This window comes from Crocuta crocuta, unplaced genomic scaffold, assembly GCF_008692635.1.
Source record: "Crocuta crocuta isolate KB4526 unplaced genomic scaffold, BGI_CrCroc_1.0 scaffold235, whole genome shotgun sequence".
NCBI lineage: Eukaryota > Metazoa > Chordata > Mammalia > Carnivora > Hyaenidae > Crocuta > Crocuta crocuta.
This window is the reverse complement of record NW_027531285.1, coordinates 886627-911896: the sequence shown is the minus strand read 5'-3', so window position 1 is coordinate 911896 and position 25270 is coordinate 886627. Positions and strand designations below refer to the sequence as shown.

General features: G+C 32.5%; 1 long non-coding RNA gene across 1 annotated transcript in view; it reads left to right on the top strand.

The window, feature by feature from the left end:
• The window catches only part of LOC144237652 (uncharacterized), a 147938-nt gene that overhangs the window by 81777 nt on the left and 40891 nt on the right, over positions 1-25270 (top strand). The window lies entirely within an intron of this gene.

The following is a 25270-nucleotide window of genomic DNA, read 5'->3' as shown; positions in this document are numbered from 1 at the left end:
ATATTTAAAATTAGTATATTTAGAACATAATTTAAACATCCATTGTATTCCCTTCTTAACTGTTTACCAACATTTGTTATGCATTATTTGATATTGTGCAGGGATTTTAGAAGTATGTAAATATGTTTTCTTCTGACCTCTGACACTACTTGATACTAAAGAACAAAATATTTCATCAATTGCAGGAATGAAATAATGACTGTCTTCTCAGTTTAATTTTAGAAAGAGAAAATTATACATTTTTCTTTCCAATTCTTTAGTAAAAAAATCTTTCTAATTATTTTGGTTTTGTGCCTCCTTTTTATATATTGATAATGGTCATTTAAATATTTTTCACAATTTATTCATAGTGCCTCACATTTCATTTCTTGTTTAATCATTTTTAAAGGCTTATAGACCTATCAGATCCAATATTTGTTATTTAAAAATAATTTAGGCTCTATCCATCTTTTTTTTTTAAACATACATGTAGGTACTACTAACATTCTTTTCTCAGCTTTCTATTATTAGGTCTAAAGAGATATTGTTTAGGGCAGGTGAATAGGAGAATCTTAAATGCTTAAAATGATTCATCTAGTATACAATCTGCTAGGGAAATGTCTTTTTCTCTGTATGTAAGATACTCAATTTCTTGACAATTTAAAGCAGTCTATAAGCAATTTTCTCTCCTTTTCTTAGCTTTATTGAGATAAAAATTGACATATAACATTGGGTAAGTTCAAGGTGTTACACTGTAAAGATTTGATACATGTATATATTGCAAAATGTTTATCACAGTAAGGTTTAGTTAGCACGTCCCTTTCCTCACATAATTACCATTTTGTTGTTGTTATGGTGAGAACATTAAAGCTTTTCTCTCATAGTAACTATCAAATATGCAATACAGTGTTTTTAACTATATTATATATATATAAGTATAGTTAACATGCTGTACATTAAATCCCTGAAACTTACTCATCTTAAACCTGAAAGTTTGTACCCTCTGACCAACATTTGTCTATTTCCCACACACCTTCCTCCAACTACTGGAAAGCACTTTCCACCAAAGTATCTAAACTCTATCCTCTGTTTCTACGCATTCTATTTTTTTCTTTAAAGATTCTACAGACTAGTAATGCCATGCATTATTTGTCTTTTTTTTTTTTTTTTTTTTGTCTTGCTTTCTTCATGTAGCATAATACCTTCCAGGTCATTCATTTTATAGCAAATGGTAGAATCTTCTTTTGTTTATGGCCAGATTATATCACAGTATATATGTACATATTTATACCTATATACATTCTACATTTCCATTATCTACTCAACTATATATGGATACCTAGAATATTTCCTTGTCATGGTTATTTTGAAAAATGCTGCAATAAATATAGGAGTATAGATAGCTCTTTGAGATAGTGAATTCATCATTTTTGGATATATACCCAGAGGTGGGATTGTGGAATCAAATGGTAGTTCTATATTTAATTTGGCAAGACACCTCCATACTGTTTTCCATTATTTCCATTATTCCCACCAATAGTGTACAAAGATTGCCTGTTCTTTACATCCTTGCCAAGATTTGTTATCACTTGTCATTTTGGTAACAGCCATTTTAACATGTGTAAAGTGATACCCCGGTGTTGCTTTGATCTACATTCCCTGATGAGTAGTAATGTTGAAAAATTTTCATGTACTTGATGGCTATTTGTATGTCTTTTTGGGGAAAAAATGTCCATTCGAGTCTTATGGCTATTTTTTAAATCAGAATTGTTTTTTCTTGCTCTGGAGAAGCATGAGTCCCTTATATATATTTTGTTAATCTTTCATCAGATATGTGGTTTGCAAACATTTTCTCCCATTCAGTAGGTCGACTTTTCATTTTATTTGTTTATTATTTCATTGGCTATGCAGAAGCTTCTTTGTGTCATATGGCCTGACTTGTTTTTTTTTTATAGTTGCTTGTGACTTTGATGTCATCAAAAATCATTGCCAAGTTGATGTCAAGGAGGTTTTCCTCTAAGTTTTCCTCTAGGAGTTTTATGATTTCAGGTCTTATGTTTAAGGTTTTTTGTTTTTTGTTTTTTTAAGGAATTGTAGTGCTCTCTTTTTGGTAATTTTTTATATTTATTTTAAGAAAGAGGGAATTGAGGAAGGGGCAGAGTCAGAGGAGAGAATCCCAAGCAAGCTCTGTGCTAACTTGGTGTGTGGCTCATCTCATGAGCTGTGAGATCATGATCTGAGCTGTTATCAAGAGTTAGACACTTAACTAACTGAACCTTCCAGTCACCCCTGGTGTTTAAATCTTCAATCCATTTCAATTTAATTTTTGTGGGTGGAAAAGAGAGTTTCTTTCTTTCTTTCTTACTTTCTTTCTTTCTTTCTTTCTTTCTTTCTTTCTTTCTTTCGCATGTAAACATCCAGTTTTCACTACATCATTCACTAATTGAAGGAACTATTATTTTCCCAGTGAGTAATTATGGCTCCTTTGTCAATATTAGTGGACCATATAGGCATGGGTTTATTTCTTTTTTTATTTTTTGAAAATTGTTTAAAGTTTTTTATTCCTTTTGAGAGACAGAGATACATAGAACACTAGCAGGGTAAGGGTAGAGAAAGAGAGAGGGAGACACAGAATCTGAAACAGACTTCTGGCTCTGAACTGTCAGCACAGACTCAGATATGGGGCTCAAACCTACAAACTGGGGGATCATGACCTGAGCCCAAGTAGGACGCTTAACCAGCTGAGCTACCCAGGTACCCAGGATGGGTTTATTTCTATGCTGTCAATTCTATTCCATTGGTTTATGAGTCTGTTTTTGTTTGTTTGTTTGTTTTTGCCAGTACCATGCTATTTTGATTACTTTAGTGTTGTAATACAGTTTGAAATCAGAAAACATGATGTCTCCAGACTTGTTTTTCTCAAGACTGCTTCGACTATTTTGGTCCTTTTAAGATCTATATGAATTTTAGGAAGTTCCTTTCTATTTCTAGGAAAAATGTCATTGGAATTTTGAAGAGCATTGCAATGAATTTATAGATGGTTATGGGTAGTATGGACATTAAAATAATATTAACTCTTCCAATCCATGAACACTGAATATCCGTTCATTTATATGTCTCTTCTTTAATTTTTTTTTCATTAGTGTCATAGTTTTCATTGTGTTGATATTTAACTTATTTGGTAAAATTAACACCTAAGTATTTTACTGGTTTCAAAACTATTTTTTTAAGTTCATTTACTTATTTTGAGAAAGAAAGAGAAAGCATGAACAGGGGAGGGGCAGAGAGAGGAAGAGAGAGAATCCCAAACAGGCTCCACACTGTCAGCACAGAGCTTGATGCAGGGCTTGAACTCATGGACCATTGGGTCATGACCAGAACTGAAATCAAGAGTCGGTCGCTTAACTGACTAAGCCATCCAGGAGCCCCAGTTTTAAAACTATTGTAAATGAGATAATTTTTTATTTCTTTTTCAGATAGTTCATTGTAAATTTATAAAAATGTAACTGTTTTTTTTACATTGACTTGTATCCTAAACTTTGCTGATACTTTTTATTAATTCTAAAAGAGTTTTGGTAATGTCCAGAATTTTCTATATCGAAGATTTGATTATCAGCAAACAGAGGCAATTTTACTTCTTCCTTTCTAATTTGGCTGACTTCTATTTCTCTTTCTTTCCAATTGTTTTGGCTGAGACTATCAGTACTATGTTGAACAGAAATGATGAGAGTTACCACTCTTGACTTGTTTCTGATCTTAGAGAGAAATGAATAGGACCTTAGCTGTGAGTTTGTCATATAAGTCCTTTATTACATTGAAGTATGTTTCTTCTATTTCAAATTTGTTGAAAGCTTTCATTGTTGTCAAATCTTCTTTAAATATTTGGTAGAATTTGTCCATGAAGCTATCTGGTCCTGGGCTTGTCTTTGTTGGAACATTTTTTATTACTAATTCAATCTCCTTATTCATTGTTGGTGTATTGAAATATTCTATTTCCATATGATTCACACTTGGTAGGTTGAATGTTCTTGTTATCCATTTCTTCTGGATTGTTCCATTTGTTGGTCTGTAATTGTTCATAATTGTTTATAATCCTTTGTGTTTCTGTGGTATGAATTGTAAAGTCTCCTCTTCATTTATAGTTTTATTATTTGAGAACTTTTTTTTTCTTGGTAAGTCTAGTATAGATTTCTCAACTTTGTTTTTCTTATCACAAAGCTTCATTGATCTTTCTAGTGCTTTGTGAACTGTTTCATTTATTTCTGCTCTGAACTGTGTTACTTCCCTTCTGCTGAATTTGGGCTTTTTATTCTTGTTACTTGAGATGTAAAATTAGGTTGTTCATATGAGAGCTTTCTTTTTTCTTAATGTAGACATTTATCGTTATAAACTTTTCCCTTACAACAACTTTGGCTGCATCCCATAAGTTTTGGTATGCTCTATTACCATTTTAATTTAGTTTCTTTTTGATTTCCCTTTTTATTTATTCTTTGACCTATTGGTTTTTTAATAGTGTATTTATTTTCTGTGTATTTAGATTTTTCCAGATTTCTCCTACTGATTATTTCCAGTTTCATATCACTGAAGTCAGAATAGATATTCAGTATGATTTCAGTCATTTTAAATTTGGTAAGACTTGTTATTTAATATACTCTTTGCCTGGTTTTTCTGAGCAGAAAAATGATAGGCTGTTTATTGGGGTTTTAATCATTCTCTTCTATAGTTGCTATGGCTGTGTCTTCTACAAGGAAAGGCAAAAAAAAGATAGGGGGTAATTATACCACGATAGTAGCTTTCTTCAAGTTTTGAGTCCATGCCAGACTCCTTTTGTTCACTCTTGTAAAATTATTTGGTATTACCAATTTTCATGCTTAGTCTAGAGAGTAGAGCTTTTGTCTATTAAAGTGACAGTTTGTTAGTAGCCTGCACTTTGCATCAATGACAGAACACCCTGATTTGGAAAATTTTGATGGATTATTATGGCTGTGAGGTGGGTGTCTGCACTAGGCAGAAGAATAGCAAACAAAGGCATAGGGTTTTAACTCAGGAGAATGGCAAGTATAATGTTTGAAAAGTAAGATACAGTGGAGCCCTGAATAATGCAGATATTAGGGGTCTGACCTCTCATGCAGTTGAAAACCCATGTATGACCTTTAACTCCTCAAAACCTTAACTACTAATAGCATACTGTTGACTAGAAATCTTACTAATAACATAGTCAGCTAACCCATATTGTGTATATGCATTATGTATTGTATTCTTACAGTAAAGTAAGTTAGAGAAAAGAAAATGTTTTTAAGAAAATCATAAGTAAGAGAAAATATATTTATAATACTGTGCAAAACTCCACATGTAAATGTACCCATGCAGTTCAAACTTGTGTTGTTTAAAAGTCAATTATATTATTATTATTTTATCATAGACTATTATTCTCATGTCATAGAATCCTATATTATAGAATTACTATATTCTAGGTTTCCTGAACAGGTCATTATTCCTGTAGGATTATTATTCTTATTATCTTAAGATATTATTAAATCATATTAAATTATGATATTATTGGAAAACAGCTATAAAACAGGTTATAGGTTATTTTATTGGTAGGCAAAAATACAAGTTATTGAAATTTTTTCCTAAGGACTATTGCATGATCAGAACTATATTCAAGAAGGATTTTAGCAATAGTAATGTGTAGGACTCATTGATTTTATAATAGGCAGAGATCAATAAGTATAGACAGAGCTAACTCAATAGTCCTAAGGAGAAAGAAGAATATGTACTAAAATATAAGGAAATAGAAATAAAGTCAGAAATGATCGAGTATCATATGGTAGATATGAGACTAGTATATCTGTTTAGTAGCACTATTGTAGTTCATGCTGCTAATACAAATGTTAATTTGTATTAAAATTTTTAAGCAACAATTACATGTAGAGTCTTTATTAAATAAAATCAAAAATTAGGAAAATACAAGGCTGAGTGAAAACAAGTGGTGGTGATGTTAACTTAAAAATAGGAAGCAGAATATAGAACTAACTTACATTAAACATTTATGTTTTTGCCTTCTAGTAAGAGCCCACACTATTTAAGGTAGCCATTCCAAATGGTTTCAAGTTACGTAAGAACATCATGTCCATTCATGCCTTTGTACTTTTGAGGTAAAGCTCTTCATAATGGTAATATGATAATAGACTAATCTTTTTCATTTTTGAAAAACAATGTAAATAAAATTATTACAGAGAATTTAATTAGAATATCAATCAAGACTAGCTGTCTTCCATTATTGCATAGGTCCTTGACAATACTTACATAATTTATTACTCTCAGTGATTAAAATATAATCAGATAATTTTTTAAAACCTTAATCTTAATAGTCTTACAGTACTTCCAAAGGGAAAATAAGGAATGTCCAAAAGTAAAATAACAGAGCAGGATATTTAAAAATGAATTGTAGGATAATTTTATTTTTAACTTTTTGAGAAACATCCATACTGTTTTCCAGAGTGGCAAAATAAGTCAGTCAGAGAAAGGCAAATACCATATGGTTTCACTCATGTGTGGAATTTAAGAAATGTAATAGATGACCATAGTGTGGAAAAAAGAGAGAGAGAGTCAAAGCATAAAATAGATTCCTAACTATAGAGAACAAAGTTGCTTGAGGGAAGGTGAGGAGGGGGGATGGATTAAATGTGTGCTGGGTATTAAAGAGGGAGCTTGTTGTGATGAGTCCTGGGTGTTATATGTAAACGGTGAATCACTAAATTCTACTCTCGAAACTAAATTTACACCATATGTTAACTAAATAAAATTAAATAAAAACTTGAAACTACAAAAAAAAAAAAAAAAGGAAAGTCTCCCACCCACTATCATTGCCCAGTGCAAACACCATATGGGTTCACATAACTTCAAACAAAAATAGGTAGGAAATATATGTTCTAAACTTACATATTTTCATTTCAGTACCATAAGTAAAATTTGATCTTTGAAGATAAGTATGCCAAAGGCAAGAGTTTGAAATCATTATTGCTTTTGCTGTTATAGCATTCAAAAACATAAGGACTGAGATATTTATAAAAAGTTTTTATCTCTGAACTCAAAAAATATATTCTTTCTTCCATTTGAACAGCAAAGAACACTTTCTCCTTCAGATTCAGATATGTTGTTTCTCTAGGATTGGCTGTGATATGGAGATACCATAGTTACTACTCATGTAGATGATTCTTTTAAATATAACTGTGTAAAAATATAGCAAAATTATATATTTCAATATAAAATGCTTTCGTATTTTCTGTCTCCTATTTTCAGAGACAAAACAAAAGCATCAAAGCCTACATGCACTCTTGATTACATAATTACTTTTATAACTAGGATACAGACAGTTATTTATTCTGTCATCCTTGAGGCTCCATCACCTAAATAGGCTTTGCAATCTTCCTTTAAAAATATTTCAACCAAGAACATCTATAACAGGCTTAAGATATTTTCCCAGTATTACATGTGACTTTAATCTTAATGTGGTTTTGAGGCTGTGCCTTAATATTATTGGAAATATATAAACTATATTGATGTCTTGCATAGGGTCAATCTGAATTTAAATTTTGGCAGCAGTTAGAGCACTGAGATAATTTTAAATTAAACTGTCAATATATTAGTCAATATGTTATTTTATAAATGAAGGGACTATAGAGAACCTGTCTTTAAACTGCCTCTGCAGAAGATATAAAACTTAATCTTGTCCTTTGTCATCAAGTTTATGTTTTCAAAAACTCCTCAGAAACATTAGCATAACTTTGCTCTAGGATATGCCACTTTGAACAGTGTTATAAATCATTTTTCAAAATTAACATTGGAGAAAAATGTACTTCTTCACTTTTATTATCTTTTTCCACTGGGCTTCATAGTTCCTTCAATTATCAAAAGTATTAGTTCTATCTCATGGCCAGAGCAGTATTTATTTTTTCTATACTTTTATATGAATTCCTTATACCTTCTTTATTAAACACAAATAGCTTTAGGTTTTAGAAGCAACTTAATTATTAACTTCTCTAAAGTTCATAGCTATAAATGCATTTATTAGGAAAAGAAATCTTTTAAATAAACAACGTAATATTATAATCAAGGAATTAAGAAAATGAGAGGAAACTAAGCATGAAGTTAAAAGAAAGAAAGAAACAATACAAATTAGAGGAGAAATAAATGAGATAGAGAAAAGAAAAACAATAGAAAACATCAGAGAATAGAAAAACAATAGAAAATGTCAACAAAATTAAAAGCTAATTCTTGAAGCAAGATTGAAAAAACTTTAATAGAATAACCAAGAAAAAAGAAAAAAGACTCAAATAAATAAAATCATAATCAAAAGGGGAGACATTACAACCGATAGTACAAAAAAAAAAACAGAGCAGAAGAGACTATAATAAATAATTAGATACTACAAAATTGGGCAACCTATAAGAAATGGATAAATTTCTAGAAACATACAACATAACCAAGACTGAACCATGGATAAATAGAATGGCTGAACAGAGCAATGAAAGTAAGCAGATCGAATTAGTAAACAAAAACCTCCCAACAAAGAAAAGCCCAGGAGCAGAGGGCCTCAAGGATGAATTATACCAAAAATTTTAAAAAGAATAAAGCCAATTCTTTTCAAAGTCTTCCAAAATTGAAAAGGACAAGAAATACTCCAAAAGTCATCTTACAAAGCAAGCATTACCCAGACACCAAAACCAGATAAGGTCACTATAAGAAAGGAAAACTATAGACCCATAATACTGATGAATATAGAACCAAAAGTCCTCAATAAAACATAGCAAACTGAATTCAACAGCACAATAAAAAACAAATCATACACCAGGGTCAAGTGGCATTCAACCTAGGATGCAAAGATGTTTCAACACCTGCAGATCAATAAATGTGATACACCTCATTAATAGAATGAAAAGCATAATTTGTTCATTTCAAGAGATGCAAAAAGGCACTTGACAAAATTCTATATTCTTTCATTATTAAAAATCCTGAACAAATTAGATATAAAAGGAATGTACTTTAGCATAATAAAAACCATATGTGATATGACCAAACATCATACAGTGAACACTAGAAAGCCTTCCCTTAAAAACCCAAAACAAGACAAGACTGCCCCTCATTACCACTCCTATTCAACATAGAAATAGAAGCAATTAGCTAAGGAAAAGAAGTAAAAGGCTTTTAAATAGAAAAGGAAGATGTAAAACTGTCTCTGTTTAAGGATGACATGACCTTATATATAGAAATCCTACAGACTCCACCAAAGAACTGTTAGAACTACTAAATGAATTCAGTAACATTGCAACATATAAGATTAATATACAAAAATCAGTGGGATTTCTATACGTTAACAATGAACTATCTGAAAAGAACCTTTTAAAAAACTCATTTAAAACAAGATCACAAATAATAAAAGTCAGGAATAAGTTTAACCAAGGAAGTGAAATACTTATACACCAAAAACTTCTACAAAGGAAAGAAATTGAGAAAGACACAAATAAATGGAAAGTTAACCCATATCCATAGATCAAAAGAATTAATATTTCTAAATGTCCACACTATCTGCAGCCATCTACAACCAATCTGATGTATATATGTTGACATTTCCCCTTTCATTTAACAGTTTTATTTACAATAATTAGATTACATCTATGTGTACTAGAGATATCTTGACCAATTACATTTGGTACACTGCAACTAATTGCTATTAATGTACTGACTCTTTGCCTATATATATCTATGTGACTTAAATCTTAAGACCTGAAACGTATTTTCTTAAATGTGTATTAATAATTTTAAATCTACTCCAATCTTGTTTCTTGAGGAATAGAAAGACAAGTTGTTAATTTACCAACTTCAGTAATAAATGCAAACTTCCCACTTAAGTTAAAAATAGTGAATTGCACACAGCTAAGTCCACTTCTTTATTAGTCATTCGGGTATGGGTTTGGACAAGATTGCAAAAACACTATATTTCACAAATTAAGCCTTCTAAACTCTTAGTGATCTCAGTAGTTTTTTAACAGTCCTCCTTGGCCAAAAGAAATGTCTAAGAATTTCCTTTTTAAAGTACTTATGTCCAAAGGACATAATAATATTAATGTGTGTGGTATGCAAAAGATGTGTTTTTTCCCCTAAAATTTAAATATAACATGGTGTCACTATAAGTTTTCTGAGGTACCTTAGAGCTCTTCAGGATTGTTTATGAAACAGAAATCCAGCCTCTCGTGGTTTTGTATTGACTGAGCACCAAATATACACAAGGCTCTTTTATGGGCAAATGAAAAGCCAAGTTTAGTAGAAGTTAAGTGATTACTCAATTTGGCTGGATAGGTATGCTTAGAATATAGTTTTCATGACATACAAGCCAGTAAAATTTTATTATATCAATGCATACAATCCTTCTGACTGCTCGTGTATGGCTCTTAAAAACACTGTGTCATTAAATAAAATATGCTCTATATATTTTTAAAATAGTTATATTTTATTCAAATTAAGTTTTGCCTCAATATTTTATAGTAACATATTCGTATAGTATTGGTACATACATTGGGTTGCATTCATTATTTATGCAGTCCAAGTTCTTAATTTGCAAAGGACACATTTCTGTTTGCTGACACATTCTCAGTAATCCATTTATAAATATTGTTGAGGTTTTTCAAATTATAGTTTTTTGCCTTGAACTGACCTTATTTAACTCTTCTTTAAACAACTAGAATTGTTTATTTAAAACTATTTGCTTTAGGGAAGTAGTTCTTCTAGAATGCTTATTCTTTTTCATAGATATGTATTCTGTGTTTGTTTTGTTTTCTCTTTAGTAAGACCTTCTAAAATGACTAATGTATCTTATCAATAGCTCCTGACCATTTTTTATTTAACTTAGCTTTACTGCTTGAGGTACTCCCATTTGCTTTTGAGCAACCTTCCTGGGTGAAACTGTGTGACTTTTGTTCAACTTTCCTCAGTGAAACTGTTTTCAACAACTTTTTTTTCTTTTTTTAATGTTTACTTATTCTTGAAAGCAAGAGAGAGACACAGAGTGAGAGCTGGGGAGAGGGAGAAAGAATCTGAAGCAGGCTCCGGGCTCTGAGCTGCCAGCAAGAGCCCAACACGGGGCTGGAATTTACGAACCTTAAGATCATGACCAGAGCTGAAATAGGACCCTTAACTGACTCAGCCACCCACAACTTTTCACTTTACCAATCTTTTCGACGACATTTTATTTCACCAGTTTCTCTCCTGAGGCAATAAATTTTAGCTTTGAACAAGAAATTCACAGAAGCACGGAGTGAATAAGACAGCATAGAATCCTAAAGATATAAATGGAATAGGAATCCACATGCCTTGTTAGTTTTTCTAGGTTTTCCAAAACTATTTATATTAATCTGAGCCTAAATCTCTCTACATTACTGTCCTAACAGTATCCTGAAATGATTGGATATTTGACCTATGAGGTCTTTATTAGCTCTAACATGATCTGATTTGATGGTAAACTGCTATATTCTTATAATTTTTCTGTAAGATATTATATATATGAAACTTTCCTGTGGAATGGTTAAATATAGACTCTAAAATTATTTACTACCAAAAAGGATGCTTAGAGATCTGTAGTAACTTTCACATGAGTTATTTACTAATTATTTCTAAGCCATTTTTCTCACGTGCTAATTCATCTATTTCTAAAGAATGGGCTTTGTTGTACTCTTCTGCCCATGTGGGTACCTCCAGCAATGATGCTATTTTTAAAATGTATGCGATGAAGAAATTGCAAGCTCCTAACTTTGGAGATTCCAACTATTTATTCCTAAACAAACTGACTTGGATAAGGGTGGAATCCTGTGTCTTGAATACGTGTGCTGTTTCTTCCATACCCATTTCTACCACAGCAATGTTAAGTGTATATTAGACAAAGTCTAATATAAATGTAAAACTCTTTATAAAAATTTTGCTCACCAAAAGGTCAAAGTTTAATAGCATCATTTATTTGACTAATTTGCACATATATTAAAGTAATACTTATTTGATTGAAAGTACTGCATCTCATACGAACCCTGAGAGTCAATAGTATGAATAAAAAATTGATTTAGTATCCATATTTGTCATGGTAAAGTTGTGAATTATGGAACATTACTTTTCCAGTTTTTTCCCTGCTCTCCTTAGGGCTAGATATGGTCAAACATATACATTTATAACTCTGACATTTGTATATTTCATACTTTATTAGCATTTCTTTCCTTTTTCAAAGTTATTGCTGCATTTAAGCAATAATTTTCCAACTTTAGGACAAAAATCATAATACCATTCAATTCTGAAAAGTTCAGCTTCAAATCTTTACAGTGTACCTAGTGCATGAAGCAGACAATTAGCTTGTTACTTTCTCTGTTTTCTGAGAGTCCTGCTTTCAGAATGTCAAAGAATTCGTGTTCCAAATTTCACTGTGATATATGTCTTATATAAAAACAACTCTTTTTGTCATTTTATTTACTAAAGCATTGAGTATGTCCACATGTGTGCTGTGTGTATGTCTGCGTGTCCATGAATCCAGAATATATAAATATGAATGAAGTCTGTGAGTTATTTTGATCCAATGATGGAAACACTAGAATATGCTAAAAATCCATATAAATTTTAGCTATAAAATATTTTAAATTCCTGTGTCATGTTTTCTCTTTGTCTCTTTCTCTCTGACTCTACACTGTTATGTTAAGAAGTTGTATCACTATTTATAGTTAAGAGAGAAGAAGGATAATCTCTGGGGCCAGCCTAGCTGTTATATAGGGTCTTAGCACCACACTAAGGCCTGAGGGGTGTGGCCTGGGACACAGAAGGAAAGGAATTGATGGAGACACATGATACCTGCCAAAATGGAAACAAAGGTAATATCAGGAGTTTTTAATAGTATTTTATTTCTAAAAGGTTCACTGCTTTGTATCCTATATTGAATACAAAGATGGGGAAGGAGCACATGTTTTTGTAGAAAATGAAAGTGAAGTCAGAGAGCTCGTGCAACTTGTCCGAGCAAGTAATTAGTAGAGACAAAATTCAAACTCAGCTTCTATTATTTGACAACTCAATCTGTAATTTATAACTGATAATGAAAATAACACTAATATTTTAGAAATATTTATTGAATACTATGTATAGTATACTATTAATACTATGTAGCATTAAACTATGGATTTTCCAATTAAACAAAAAAGTCATTGGTATTTTTAATCAAATTCCAAGACATTATCTTTTTTCAATTAAGCTGGTTTAATCTATTTTAACTTTTGAAGGCATTCATCAATGCATATACCTGTGTTTACTAAAGATACACATTTGCATAAGAAAAATGACAAGTGGGACACCTGGGTGGCTCAGCTGGCTAAGCTTAAGCATCTTACCTCAGCTCAGCTCATGATCTTGTGGTTTGGCTCCTGGGTTCAAGCCCGAATTGGGCTCTGATAACAGCTCAGAGCCCGGAGCCTGCTTCAGCTTCTGTGTCTCCCTCTCTTTCTGCCCTCCCTTGCTCACTCTCTGTCTTCTTCTCTCAAAAATAAATAAACATTTAAAAAAAGAAGAAAAATGACGAGTAAAATAATAAATTTGTGTGATTTTAAAACATCAATTTTTCATTTTCACTTGTTTTTTTCATTCTGTTGAAACGTAGGGAACTTCTGTTGTTTGAAAATTATTTTTGCTCACACTTGTTGTTGTTGTTGTGGTTGTGTTCCTCTTAATGCCTGCATGTTGGTCTTGTTGTTGTTGTTGTTGTTGTTGTTGTTCATTAGCACTCATCTAGAAGGGGGACTGAGGGCATGAAAGAAATTTAAAAATTCAAATCAGCCAAACAAGTGCTTGTAGTCAGAGCTGGCATGCAGTTTGGCATGACACTACCAGTGGGACTTTGGGTAATGCACTGCCATACCAGTCCACTTGGGTAAAGCTTTAGTTTTGAACTTCCTGATTCCAGGTTAACATAGGATGTTTCCTTCAGGTTATTCTGTGCATCTATAGAATGGGCATTATGATGTCCTCAAAGCAGTAACTTTTTAAAAATTTATTCAAATCTCTGAAATAAAAATTTGAACTGTTGACTAAGTAATTGATGTAAATGTAATTGGAAATCAAATCACCTTTAAAAACCATATCAGGGGCGCCTGGGTGGCTTAGGCATCTGACTTTCGCTTAGGTCATGATCTCGCGGTTTGTGGGTTCGGGCCCTGCATCGGGCTCTGTGCTGACTGCCAGCTCAGAGCCTGGAGCCTGTTTCAGTCTGTGACTCCCTCTCTCTCTGACCCTCCCCTGCTCATGCTGTCTCTCTCTCTCTCTCTCTCTCCTAGAAATAAATAAAACATTAAAAAAATATATCAATTTACATGAAGAAGGAAGAATGCATAGCGTAAGAGATCATCCAAATTAGCGTAATCATTATTGCAATGGAGGCCTTTATGGAAGTTTAAATAGTAGGGCTTCTTTAGCTGCCAAAAAAAAAATTGTACTTTAAACAGTTAAACAGGCAAGAAAAACTGTATTCAATACTATTGCAATAAGGAAGAGAGATTGAACTCAACTGCCCTGAAACAAAAGGCTGGATGATATCTAAATCTTGGAGTAACCTAAAGAAAGAGTATTGAAGACATNTTGTTGTTGTTGTTGTTGTTGTTGTTCATTAGCACTCATCTAGAAGGGGGACTGAGGGCATGAAAGAAATTTAAAAATTCAAATCAGCCAAACAAGTGCTTGTAGTCAGAGCTGGCATGCAGTTTGGCATGACACTACCAGTGGGACTTTGGGTAATGCACTGCCATACCAGTCCACTTGGGTAAAGCTTTAGTTTTGAACTTCCTGATTCCAGGTTAACATAGGATGTTTCCTTCAGGTTATTCTGTGCATCTATAGAATGGGCATTATGATGTCCTCAAAGCAGTAACTTTTTAAAAATTTATTCAAATCTCTGAAATAAAAATTTGAACTGTTGACTAAGTAATTGATGTAAATGTAATTGGAAATCAAATCACCTTTAAAAACCATATCAGGGGCGCCTGGGTGGCTTANTTTGCTAGTTGGCCCTTATAAGCTGCTACCCTCACGCAGACTGGGACACAGGGCCACTATCATTAGATGATTACATTTCTGAAGGATGGCTCCCAGGTCTTTGAAAAAGACATTCCTGGGTTAAAAAAACTGGCCAGAGGCTGGGAGAAGATTTATATCTCAAAAGCAAGAGAAAGAATTTGAAATCACAAGCTTTTAAAATAAATGCTCTGAGAAAAGAGAGGTCAGGGGCTGATAGCCAAGAAGAAGTCTGATCAAGATTTACTCAAGCTTAGTCAATATTCTCAGAATATTGAGATCCTCTTGGTCACACTGTATATAGAAACACTGACAAAATTTCCTGCAAAAATATAGGTCATTAATTTTAATCCACAATTCAATGAAGTCTAGTCACTTTAACCTGATTCCATGGCATCAACTTGAATCCACAGTTATATTATCTAATTTTACCTATGCTACATGTTAGTAGAATTTGATACAGCCATAGACAGGTACTTTTACTTAATTAGTCTAACAAGAAAAGTTTTACTGAGCAAATCTTCCCTTGAATTTGCAAAATATAATTGCATTTCTTTTTCATATTCATTCAACTGTAACTGAGCAAGGACAAATTCTTTTTTTTTTAATATTTTTTATTTATTTCCAGGAGAGAGAGAGAGAGAGAGACAGCGTGAGCAGGGGAGGGTCAGAGAGACAGGGAGACGCAGACTCTGAAATAGGCTCCAGGCTCTGAGCTGGCAGTCAGCACAGAGCCCGACGCGGGCCTCGAACCCACGAACCGCGAGATCATGACCTAAGCGAAAGTCGGACGCTTAACCGACTAAGAATACTTTCTTTTTAATATTTGTAGTGCACAGTTCAAATTACAATATGCAGTACTATAGAATCTTCCAATAATTCAATAGCTGAAACTAACTTAAATGTTATCCTTTGGCTATTTATGTCTTTGGCAAAGAAAGTTCATTTAATATAATTACCTATTCTTTACATGGAATATATCAGTCTCCAAACTATTGTCCCTTGGCAGTAAATTATAAATTCCAGAAAGTAATTTTTCTTTCAACTTTCTAAAGAATATTTTGAGACCAGCAGTAGTCCGTGGGCCACAAGCTCTACCTCAGCATCAACTCTTCTTTCTAGTGATAGTAAAGTATATGAAGTTAGTAAGGTTGTCAATGGACTAATTTTTTTAATTAAATATTTTTAAAAATGTTTTATTTATTTTGGGGACAGAGAGAGACAGAACATGAGTGGGGTAGGGACAGAGAGAGAGGGAGACACAGAATCTGAATCAGGCTCCAGGCTCTGAGCTGTCAGCACAGAGCGCTACACGGGGCTTGAACTCACTAACTGTGAGACCATGACCTGAGCCAAAGTCAAACCCCAACCGACTGAGCCACCCAGAAGCCCCTGGACTAATGCAGCTTTAAATTCATTCCACAGTTAGAATTGGAGAATTTCTTATCAATCTATAAACTTTTAAATTTATAAAAAAGAATGTTATATAGAGATCACAAAATTGTTTTTAAAATATTTTAAGTGAAAATAGCAATGAAAGATATATGTTTAATCATCTAATTAACTTATCTAGTTAGTAAAAATTTTTCACACCGAATTCACAAATACATGAAGTAGCCTGCAGTTTTTTTCTTTCTTTNGGAACTTAGCTCAAAGTAACTTAACCCAAAGGCTGAAAAAATATTATCAAAATATTAACAAAGCAAAGATTCATCAAACATGCAGACACTCTGAAGATAAGATCTTTCCTTCCCAATCCCCTATGGGGTAGGGCTCTCCCTCTGCACCTGGGCATGTGATGGTTGACATACTTGCTGGAAAAAGCATATCATGTTTCCCTGCGATGCTTTTCCCAGTTGTATGGACATTCTAGGTAGTTTGGTATGACATATACTGCTTTTTTTATTTTTAATAATGGTATATTAAGTGACTTTTGTCACCAAAAGATTAGTGTTTCCCTACCTGGACAGTTTGATTGTTTACACTAGATATGCATAGTTTGCAGATATTCCTCATGCATTAAGTTTAAGAATGACTATATTTCTATCATTTCTTGCTTTCATTGCTCCTTCTTATCTATTACTCTCTCTGTTGCATCTTTACGAAAGAATATTTGGTTCCACTGCCACCTACAATGTGTTATTTTACACTAAGCATATCATCTCCAAATTATTACTGCAGAAAGAGAATTTATTGAAGCTAAAAGTAAAGGCGGGGTGGATCTGGGGGCTAGGGCACACTGAAAGAGCAAAGGCGTTGCAAACAATTCTGATTGGATCAGAAAGTAGTTTCTGTGCATTTTGGTAGAATGGGTTGGCTCTTTATTACTGTCATTTAACTGTTTTGGATTTAAAGGCAGTGGAATCGGTTACAAACTCTTACTACTTTGATAAGGTTCACCTACTTGGTTTTGTTTCAGAGGATATTGACCTTTTAGACCAAGACTCTTTCTGTCAGATCAACATTGTCAGTGCACTATAATGAAACTTCATTCTTCCCTAGATGGTAATGATCAGTTCTGCATTTTAAAATTTTTATCAGATATTTATTTCAAATCACCACACCTGGGGTAAAGCATTTAGATAATAAGTTTCAATTTTCACTGAGCTGCTTGCATGCCTTAAAATTCCTTATTTCTATGTTATGATTTATGACATATAATTTACATTTATGAGTTAGAAATTCTCTATTCCCTCATAGGATTTAGGGTCATGGAGAAAAACTTGGATTCTCTTGAGAAATCTTCCAGTCTTTAATGAAAACACAAAATAGCAGTATTTTAACTGTAATTTTTTTTATTCAAGAAATCATACATGAATCCATTTTAGTCTAACAATATTAAAGAATTTGCTTAATATCTACCTTTTCCTTAGTATTTGCTAATGCTATCAAAGATATAAAATGTGTTTTGAGTATCTTTTACCAGGAAAAACCCCAGAGGACAAAACAGGAGATAATATTTGTTTCATGCAAGGGAATTTATAATTGAAGGCAAAATTAAGAGAAGTGATGGAAGTGGGGGATACATGCAGAGAATAAAGAAGTTAATTCCAGGGTTAAACACTTAGATACTGGGACTATGAAAAGATGAATAGAACATAGGCATTACTCTTGAAGAACTCATCACAGAATGTACAATAAGGAAACTGTAGTATAATTGCAAAAGCACATGATAAATGCAAAAGTAAAGGAAAAAAACAGTATGGTAGAAGTCTACTCTAGGGAATGTTACATAGAAGTATACAATGCAGTGAGTTTTGGAGGATGAATAGATTTTTTTTAAACCAAAAATGCTTTAGCTAAGGAGATTTCCTGCAGAAAAAACAATTTATGTAAAGGTCTAGATATATAAAGAAACTTATTGCACTTTGTAAAAATTAACTAGCTTGTGGAGCATAGGGTAGGTAATGAAATTCAACCTAGACATCTGGATCCCATTTCCATATGTGAAGGGAATTGTACACTGTTTTGAGGAATGTAGTCTTTTAAAGTAAGCACTGGAAAGTCATTGAATGTATTAAGCAAAAAACTAATATGAACACATTTGAAATTTTTATAGCTATAGGATACATTCTGGCTTCAAGAGGAATGGTTGAACAGATAGAAAATCAGATTGATCCAACAGATGAGATATGGTTAAAAACTGTATTAGGAGAGGTAGGTCAGAGTGTTGTGGAGCTGTAGAATTGCCCTATAGCATTCATGCTTACTTTACAGATGGTATAAAATAATGGAAGTGAGCTAAATAGTAATACCCCAAAGATATCCAAATCCTAATCTGTGGAGCCTGTGAATCTGTTGATTTACATGTTAAAGGAGATTTGTAAACCAGATTAAGTTAAGTGTTTTAAATTGGTAAAGTCCTGGATTATCCATTTGGGCCCATATAATCACAAGGTTCTTTATCAAAGGGAGGCGAAAGGATCACTTAGGAAAAGGAGACGTGTTAACAGAAGCAGAGGTTAGTGATGCAAGGTAAATCAAGGAATCAAGGCAGTCTCTAGAAGGTGGAAAAGTCAAGGAAATAATTCTTTCTTGAAGCCTCCATAAGATTCACCGTGATTTTGGACTCTTGGCTTCCAGAACTATGCGAGAGTAAATATGCATTGTCTGAAACCACCAATTTTATAGTTATTTGTTAAAACAACATTAAGAATAAATAAAGTAGCCTCTCCAGTAAGTGGTACATTTTGGATTTGAAATAAGAATCTTCTATCAGTACTATTGCTCCTTCCTGGTAATCTGAGTCTCAACTTTCTTATACTTAAAATAAGATGATACTGCTAGATGATTTCTGAAGACCATTCTGACTAAAAATATGTATGCTTATATAGGACTAGATTATTGTAAATGAGCAAATGAAAGATTTTGTGGACTCATTTATATAAAATAAGTAACCTTATCTTATAACTGTGAGTACTGACTTTTTAAAATGGTTAAAATATATTATCTGCAGCAAGTTTCCACTAGATCCCCTGAGACTCCAGAATATGCTTACTGATTAACATATCTTCTTAAAATATGTAATTATACAAGCAGAAAAACACTGAAAGCCAGAAACCTGCTGTGACAAAAGGGAATTGTGGGTTCAATCAGTTTACATTTAGAATAACAGATTGTGAAACCATGGGTGGAAAAAAAACAGTCTCCTGAGATAATTTTATCTCTAATCTATAATCCATAAAAGGGAACAAATTATGTGCAATCTATCACCTTTTAATTGAGCTGTGAATTTAAATGGTTTAGAAACAATTAAATGCACATTTGCACAATTATCTAAATGTATAGTTTCCCTTATGTGACAAAACTTAGTGTTTTGTGGGATGATGAACATGAATAATTAATTGTGATGTTAAATATCAAAACCAAGTCTTAACATCCTACAAAATAATTTATAACCATCTAATTATAAAATTATTGTACTATGACTGTTTGGAATTATTAATGTTGCGGGTGTTCTCTGAAAATGATTAGAACACAGTAAATAGTTATACCTTTGCAGTTTTAAATATTCATAAGTTGTACAAGGACAATTCAATGGACACAAGGGAGGCCATTTTTATCTTTTGAACTTAGATATTTTTAGTATGCTAAACCCTCATACTGATCTCCATCAAGCCTTCTTTGAACATGAAACAATATTGGGGACAGTTAGCTCTTGCCAAATTAATACAACTAATTATGTTCTCATTTATCTGTGTGCATAATTTACATTCTGGTAATAATTCTGGGCTTAATGTTTAAAGAATTGGAAACCTAGAATGTGTTCATTTAAATTCAATTGATTTTTTTAAAGTATAATGAGGACAGAGATGTTATGAAGACAAATAAATATGAGGCACAAAATACAATCCACCTGAATGTTTAACTCCTCTGTGACCATCATAGAATAAGGTTCTTGATTTCATATACTAAGGTTATGAAGAACAATGTAAAATGCAAGGTAATTAAATTAAAACCTAATAGAAAACCAGATTTTTCAACTATAATTCTCAAATATAGCACTCTCTACTAACATCAAATATTATGCATGCTCTTAACAGCAGATGACATATTCATATCATTTACCTTATTGTCATATATCAGTGCTAGAGGTAAACAGTGTGGTAGAATTTCTTTCTAGTGTCAATTTCTGTTCATAGAATTGGCTATTTGAGATATGCAGTATTATCATAATTATAATTTCACAAGTAATAAACAAGACCTGATACAATAAAAAAAGATTTATAAACAGAGGAAGCTACACAAAGAGCATACAGTTTCTATAAAAGAAAGATGTATTATCTTATTATCATTTTTATCAAATCCATTAGGTGGGAAGCATTTAATCCAAGAATCTTCTTGAGAACTCATCCTTTGTCTCAGGGACATCCAAGAACATATGAAAATCTTTTACCTGTGGAACCTAGAGAAACTTTTATACCCAGTTCTATACTGATTTAGTGTACAATGAGACACAATGCACGTTTCCATATTTTCTGATACAGTCCAGAAGTTTCTCTAAAAAGTTCAAATATATTGGGGCACCTGGGTGGCTCAGTTGATTAAGCGTCCGACTTTGGCTCAGGTCATGATCTCAGGGCTCGTGAGTTCAAGCTCCATGTTGGACTCTGTGCTGACAGTTCTGATCCTGGAAATTGCTTCAGATTCTGCGTCTCCCTCTCTGTCTGCCTCTCCCTCACCCATACACTACTCTCTCTCTGTCTCTCCCAAAAATAAATAAATATTAAGAAAATTTTAAGTTTGCAGGACAATGGGTGAGAACGGGGCAAAAGTTGTGAAATAGCAGTTCAGCTATGTGGACAGCGTTCTGCTTTTTAACCCTAGGCTTATTCGGCAAATGGGTCAGAAATTCTTAATTTTGCTGACTGCTAACACAGGTGGTAAGGGAAACTCAAACTATTAAAATGGCTGTATCGACTCTAAAAAAAAAAAAAAAAGCTGTGCCAAGGCAGGCTCTCAGTCGGCAAATGTGAAAAGTTTATATCACCTCTGAAAAGGACAATCTTACTCTACAATCAATAACTAACCAAACGCATTGAAAGTATGTGCCTTACATAATGACCAACACAAAACACATACAACTTTGGAATGTTCACACCAAAAAAGAAATTTATAGTAACATATGACTTCACAGATTCATAATTAAAGGTGCATTCACTCCCTGTAGCCTCTGCCTTTTCCTAGTAATAAGACATTGCCCAAGACTATCCTTGTCATAGATGATAAGTAATAATAGTGTATGGAATGATTAAATATCAAATTAATATTTCTTTCCTTCTTATTTTCATTGTGGAACATGCCATTTTATTTGGGTGTTACCTTTAATTATACTACAAGGAAATTGGATGACTCCAAATTATACAGAGACTTGCAGTTTGGAGTTTGTCATGCAGTAAGTGTTCTTTTGTGTCTAACTTCTTTTGCTCAAAAAGGTGTTTTTTGTTTCTTTGTTTTTATAATTCATCCATCTTGTTGCAGATATCAGTATGTGTACCACGTATTGCTGTGTAGTGTTCCACTGTATGAATATGTGAATTTATCACCATTTGACATTTGGGCATTTCCTATCTTTGCTTATTATAAATAAAGCTATATTTTATGTAAGATTATTTATGAAAATATACATGAATTTCTAATATGGAAATATATAGGAATGGGTTTGCAGAAAATATGGTCGATATATTTTTAATTTTATGAGAAGATGTTTCACATCTTTCTGACATGTTTAAACTACTTTACACTCCCATCAGAAATGTATGAGTTTCAGAGCCCTGGGTGACTCAGTCAGTTAAGATTCAATTTCAGCTCAGGTCATGATCTCACAGTTTGTGGGTTCAAACCACATGCTAGTAGCACAGAGCCTGGTTGGGATTCTTTCCATATCCCTCTCTCTCTGCACCTCCCCCGCTCATGCTCACATATTCTCTCTCTCACACAAATAAAGAAATATTCAAAAAACTTATAAGAAATGCATGAGTTTCAGTTACTCTACAAAGTTGTCATATTTAGTATTGTTAATGTTCTTCTTTTTCCTATTCTAGGAATTCATATTACAATGTATTGTAATTAAATTTTTGTTATGTTATTATCATTGAGTACATTTTCATGTGTGTTTTGACCATTAATATATCTTCCTTGGTGAATTGCCTTTTTAGATCTTTTGGACAATTTATAATTTTGTGTGTGTTTGTATCATTGACTCATAGGTAATTTTATAGATATTTTTACAGGTTAAGTACATGACACATTTGTGATATACAAGTAATAAGGGTATTTTGTCTTTCAGTAGAAGTTACACGTTCTATTTTGAATATATCCTGATAATTAGAAAATATCTTGCTTATGTACAATGTATTGATTTTTCTCTTATGTTCATGGTTTTTGCTATTGTTCAAAAATATCTTTGCTTATTCCAAGATCATAATGTTATGCTCCTGTATTTTCTTTAGAATATTAATAGCTATGGTTTGGTTCAGTTCCATAAGCCACCCTGAATTATTTTAAATTTTTAGTATTGAGATAAGACTCAAGGTTTACTTCCATATGTGTATACCTGGTTGCTCCAACACCATTTGATGAATTGATTTTTCCTTCTCCATCAAAATGCCTTAGTGGGTATCTTGGAAATCAATTGATGATACACAAGTAGGTCTACTTCTGATTTTAAATCTGTTCCATTGAGCAATCTGTCTATATTATGCTAATAAAACACTGTTTCAATTGCTCTGTCTTAACAGTAACATGTAAGCTAAATTTAAATCTGCCAACATTGCTCTTGCTTCTTCAGCTTATTTTGGCCTTTATAGATTCTTTGCATTTCTATATAAAATTTAGAATCAGCTTATTAACTTTGACCAGAAAAAAAAAAAAGCCTACTGGAATTTTTTAAATAGATTTTGTTAAAGCTACAGATCATTTTGTGGAGGATAGATACCTTAACAATATTTATACTTGCAATTCATAAATGTAGTATACTTCTGTATTTATTTATATAGTTTAAAATATTTCTCATTCATGGTTTTTGTCAGTTCAGCATGGAAGTCTTATATTTCTTTTATTAGATTCCCCCAAATTTTGATAATTTGGATGCATTTGTAAATAACATTTAAAAAACTTCATGTCCAAGTGTTTGCTTTTTGATATAGTAATACAATTAATTTGTAAACAATAACATTGTATTCCTAAGCTTTGCTGAACCCATTTACTAGTTTCAGATTTTTTGTTAAGACATGGAATAACCCATTTATTAGTTTTAGATTTTTTGTAAAGACATGGAATAACCCATTTATTAGTTTTAGATTTTTTGTAAAGACATGGGGTTTTAAACAGACACACAAACATATGTACAACATACATATATATGAATATATACATAAAAATAAAATGAAATTGCATTTTAAGTTTTCCTATTCCTTTCTCATCTTTATACTTTTCATTTATTTGTCTTTTGATGTACTAGATAAGACTTTCCATGAAGTACAAATATTGTTGTCACTAATCAGAAGGGTGAAGGATTCAATATGTTCCAATAAATTATGATGATAGCTGTAAATATTTGTAGAAGTTTTATGTCATATTGAGGGTATCTGATAAAAATCATATATATATATACATATGATATATCTTCTTATATATGTATGTAAGATATATTTTCCTTTGTGTACATTATCTTTTACATGATTATGAACTATAGCTTCATATTTGCATGCATTCTTATATATGTTTGCTGAGGATATATATATGTGTGTGTTAGTGTGTGTGTGTGTGTCTGTGTGTATTCTTAGCAAACTTCCTCAATATATATTTGTATATATAAATATCTGAATGTCCAATCCTGTGAAAACTGTTGGCCATTTTCTCTTCAAATATTTCTTCAGGTCCATTACTATTTAATCTCTTAGCATTTTCTGTGACTCTAATTACACATACATTAAACATGTGATATTGTCCTCTATATCTCAGACCCACCTTATTTTTATGTGTCTGTGTTTCAGTTTGGTTAATTTTTAGTGACTCATTTTCAAGTTCATTGCCTTTTTTTAATGTTTATTTACTTCTAAGGGGGTGGGGAGGGGCAGAGAGAGAGGCAGCAGACACAGAATCTGAAGCAGGCTCCAGGCTTCAAGCTCTCTGCACAGAGCCCAAAGCAGGGCTTGACCCCACAAGCTGTGCGATCATGACTTGATCCAGTCAGACACTTAAGCGACTGAGCCACCCAAGCACCCATCAAGTTCATTGCCTTTTTTATTCCTGTTGTACCCAATCTCCTATTAGTCCATCAGATGAATTCATCCTTAAATATTTTATTTCTTTTTCTAATTTGATTTTCTACTGAAGATGTCCTATATTTTTATACATGTTGCATAAATTGTTTACTAGGTTTTTAAATGTATTATATAAGTTTCCTAAAAAGGTCTTCCCCGTCTATTCCAATTTCTGCATGCTGGCTTCTATTATTATTTAATCTCTTGGTCATGGTCCATTTTTCTACTTCTCCACATACTTCGTGCTTATAAAAAACCATAGAGACTGAAGTAGAAAATATTTACACTTTCATTTCTTTCTCTGTCAGCCTGTCTGTGTGGAAGAATAAGTCAATTTAATTTATAGCTGAGTTAGTGTTTGTTTGCTTTCTGTATTTATTTTGATTCAGTTAATCAGTGGCTTCAAATGTTTTGAGAAGGAATCAAAACTTTCTTTT